The sequence below is a fragment of the Odocoileus virginianus genome, chromosome 23 (assembly GCF_023699985.2).
Source record: "Odocoileus virginianus isolate 20LAN1187 ecotype Illinois chromosome 23, Ovbor_1.2, whole genome shotgun sequence".
Lineage (NCBI taxonomy): Eukaryota > Metazoa > Chordata > Mammalia > Artiodactyla > Cervidae > Odocoileus > Odocoileus virginianus.
Window position 1 is genome coordinate 36433640 of NC_069696.1, and position 4273 is coordinate 36437912.

Genomic DNA, 4273 nt, shown 5'->3' on the forward strand with positions numbered 1-4273 from the left:
TCCACGGGCCAGGGTGGAGAAAGTGGATTTGGTTTTGCCCACCACTCACCTCCTGCTGTGCAGCCTGGTTCCTAAAAGGCCACGGACTGAAACCAATTCAGGGACCCCTTGCTCTGAAATAATACATATTTTTTGTTTCATCACATGGTATAAATTTACTTGCTTATCTCCTTCACTAGAATATCAGGAACATATTGCATCCTTTACTCTATCTCTCTTGACTTCCTACATTTGCATTTCAATCCCCTATGATGAAAATGACATTATTTTTTGGTGTTAGTATTAGAGAGTCTTATAGTCTACCTCTAGGGCTATATTTAGTTCAGTGCCTGCCACGCCTCATACTTTTTCCTGATGGGAATACTTTTGTTTGTTTTATAAAGCTTTTTATTTTGGAAAAAAATTGCATTAGAGAGAAGTTGCAAGAATAGTACCATGAACTCTGGAAACCCCTTCACCTATATCACCAATTATCAGTAAATATTATGCCATTTGCTTTTATCTCTCCATTTCAAACTGAGTTGCAGACATCATGTCATCAGCTGATAAAGAATCTGTCTGCAATGCAGGAGATACCAGTTTGATTCCTAGGTTATGAAGACTGATCCCTGGAGAAGGGAAAGGCTACTCACTCCAGTATTCTTGGGCTTCCCTGGTGGCTCAGTTGGTAAAGAACCTGCCTGCAATGCAGGAGACCTGGGTTCAATCCCTGGGTTGGGAAGATCCCCCGAAGGAAGGCATGGCAACCCACTCCATTACTTTTGCTTGGAGAATCTGCATAGACAGAGGAGCCTGGCAGGCTACAGTCCATGATGGGGTCCCAAAGAATCAGATATGACTGAGTGACTAAGCACAGCACAGCACAGAAATCTTTACCTCTCACATCTAATTAAATTAACATCTATTATTTAAGAAAAGTGTTAGTCGCTCAGTCATGTTTGAACCTTGGCAACCACATGGACACTAGCCCACCAGTCTCTTCTGTCCATGGAATTCTCCAAATAAGAATACTGGAGGGTAGTCATTTCCTTCTCCAGGGGATTTTCCTGACCCAGTGATTGAACCTGGGTCTCCTATATTGCAGGCAGATTCTTTACTGTCTTAGCCACCAGGGGAAAAGATATTATCTTACAAAATCACAGTGTAATTGCTAAATGCAGGAAATTTAACATCAACACCCTGTTATTATTAATACACAGTTCATATGCAAATCTTGGCAATTGTTCCAATAACCCGTATAACAATCCTTTCCCCTTCACACAATTCATTTAGTTCCTGTCCCTGGGTCCCTTCTGTCTCCCTTCATCTGGAACAATGCCTCAGACTTCATCTTATATAGCACTGACGTTTTTGAAGCACACAAACCAACAGATTTTTAGGATAGAAGTAGATTTTCTCAGTGTTTCCTCATTTTCAGATTTCCTCCAGTTTAGGCAGGAAAATACATAAGTCATGTTGTATACAAATTAGAAACTCAATGTTGGTTGAATCACTATTAAAGAAAGTAATTCACTATTTCTTAAAGGAAGATGTCAAGTCAGAAACTGTGAGGGGTCTGAGATAGTCCCCTATTTATGTGGGGGGTGGGGGGAGAGAGAGAAAGAGAGGGAGGGAGATGGGGAGGAAAGTGAGGGAGGGAAAGAGAAACTAGTAGAAACATGAGGTCTCTGGATCAGAAATCAAAACACTATTTTCCCACAGTGCCAGAATAACACTGCAGCCAGGCAGCCAAGCCTACATACACAGAGAGATCAAACTGTAGTCGAGGGACACAAATAGGAATCTGGGAGTTTACGTGGGAAGACACAACCATTTTTGTCCTTGATGTAAACTGATTTTCCTTAGGAATAGAAGGAGAGGAGTCTTGGGTTTGTATCCTTGGGAAGCTAAATTATCAAAATGATCCCTGTGGAGAAGATAAAACCAGCCTCTTCGAGATTACAACCAGGGCTTTCTCCTCTTTTGAGGTGTACACAAGTGCTGTGCCATGTTCAGTCACTTTAAGTCGTGTTCAACCCTTTGCAACCACACTGACCATAGTCTGCCAGGCTACTCTGTCCATGGGATTCTTCAGGCAAAAATATTGGACTGAGTTGCCATGCCCTTTTCCGGGGGGTCTTCCCGACCCAGGGAAGATTATGCTGCCTGCATTGCGGATGGATTCTTTGCCACCGAGTCACGAGGGAAGCACGCATGTAGGGAGATTCAGTTCAGTTCAGTCACTCAGCTGTGTCCGACTCTTTGTGACCCCATTTTTCACTCTCCTCTTTAACTTTCATCAAGAGGCTCTTTAGTTCTTCTTCGCTTTCTGCCATAAGGATGGTGTCATCTGCATATCTGAGTATCTGCATGGATATTTAACACATCCATTTGGAAATCCCAGTGAATGGCATTACCATTCACCCAATTTCCTCCTTCAGGAAACTGAAGATCTGCTTTTTCCTTTCCTTTTCCATATCTGATCAATCACCAAATTCAATCAATTTTAACTTCTAAATATCACTCTAATCTGTTCATTTCCTTCCATCTGTATTGCTGCCACCTTCTTTTAGCTACACCAAAGTCTCTCACTTGGATTAGTGCAACAGTCTTTTAAGTTGCCTTTCTGCTTTCAATTCCTATTTCCTCTACGGCATTTATCACACTACACCAGAATAATCTTTTCAACATGTAAATGTAATGTCAATAAAAATTTGCAGTGGACTTTCAATGAATTTCAAATAAAATTCAAATTTCTCATCCAGAACTCCAAGGCCACATGACCTGGACTTTGCCTACCTCTCCCATCTTGTTTCAAAACATTATCCCTCTGACTCCATCTGGGTTCCTCCCTCAATGCTAGGTCTTTATTGTCTAAGAGCATCTACTTTAGTTGTTTGACAATTTTTAAGTTTTCTTTCGGCTTTCATGTGTTTGGGCTTTTCTCAGTGTTCAAGTCTCAGGTGAAATGTCACTTCCTCAAAAAGCCTTCTCCAACCATGCCATCTAAAGTGCTCTCATGCTTATAGAAAACAAACACGGTTACTAGAGGGAAAGGAAGAAGGGACACATTGGGAAGATTGGGATTGGCATACACACACTACTATGGAGGCCTCCTCTACAGCACAGGGAACTCTACTCAGTACTCTGTAATGGCCTATATGGGGAAGTACCTTCGAAAAAGTGGATATATGTATATGTATAGGGCTTCCCAGGTGGTACAGTGGTAAAGAATCCACCTGCCAACGCAGGGGATGCAAGAGACGCAGATTCAATCCCTGGGTTGGGAAAAGCCCCTGGAGTAGGAAATGGCATCATGTTTCAGTATTCTTGCCTGGAGAATTCCATGGACAGAGGAGCCTGGTTGGCTATAGTCCATGTGGTCTCAGAGTCTGACACGACTGAGCATACACACATGTGTAGGTATAACTGATTCACTTTGCTGTACACCTGAAACTAACACAACATTGTAAATCAACCATACTCCAGTAAATTTTTTTAATTTTAAAAATAAAATATACTTTACTATCTGAGCCACTAGGGAAGCCCTAATATATGCTTTATATAACAAAATAAGATACACATTTTCTTTCTGGCACTTACCATAATATGTAATTACACTCATCCATACATATATGTACAACATACAAAAGTGAAGTCACTTTTGTGAGTCGTGTTGGGCTCTTTGCGATCCCATGGACCATAACTTATCAGGCTTCTCTGACCATGGGATTTTCCAGGCAAGAATACTGAAGTGGGTTGCCATTTCCTTCTCCAGGGGATCTTCCCAACCCAGGGATCGAACCTGGGTGTCCTGCATTGCAGGCAGACGCTTTACCATCTGAGCCACCAGGGAAACCCAAGTGAAAGAGAAAGTGAAGGTTGCTCAGTCATGTCTGACCCTTTGAGACCCCATGGACTATAAAGTTCATGGAATTCTCCAGGCCAGAATATTGGAGTATTCTGAAGCCTTTACTTTCTCCAGTGGATCTCTCCAACTCAGGGATCAAACCCAGGTCTCTCACATTGCGGGCGGATGCTTTGCCAGCTGTGCCACAAGGAAAGCCCAAGAATACTGGTGTGGGGAGCCTATCCCTTCTCCAGTGGATCTTTGCGACCCAGAAAGTGAACTGGGCTCTCCTGCATTGCAGGTGGATCCTTTACCAACTGAGAGCTAATGTGTGGGGCTGAGGTGGGTGTTGGAGATAGACAATAAACAAACTCCTAAGCAGAGAGATACACATTTAATAGGTAGGTTCAGTTCAGTTCAGTCACTCAGTCATGTCTGACTCTT

General features: G+C 42.5%; 1 non-coding gene across 1 annotated transcript; it reads right to left on the reverse strand.

Moving 5' to 3' along the window:
- Nucleotides 1–3763: 3763 nt before the first annotated feature.
- Nucleotides 3764–3835, reverse strand: TRNAC-GCA (transfer RNA cysteine (anticodon GCA)). Its single transcript has one exon. It is a non-coding gene; the product is annotated as a tRNA-Cys (tRNA).
- Nucleotides 3836–4273: the final 438 nt, after the last annotated feature.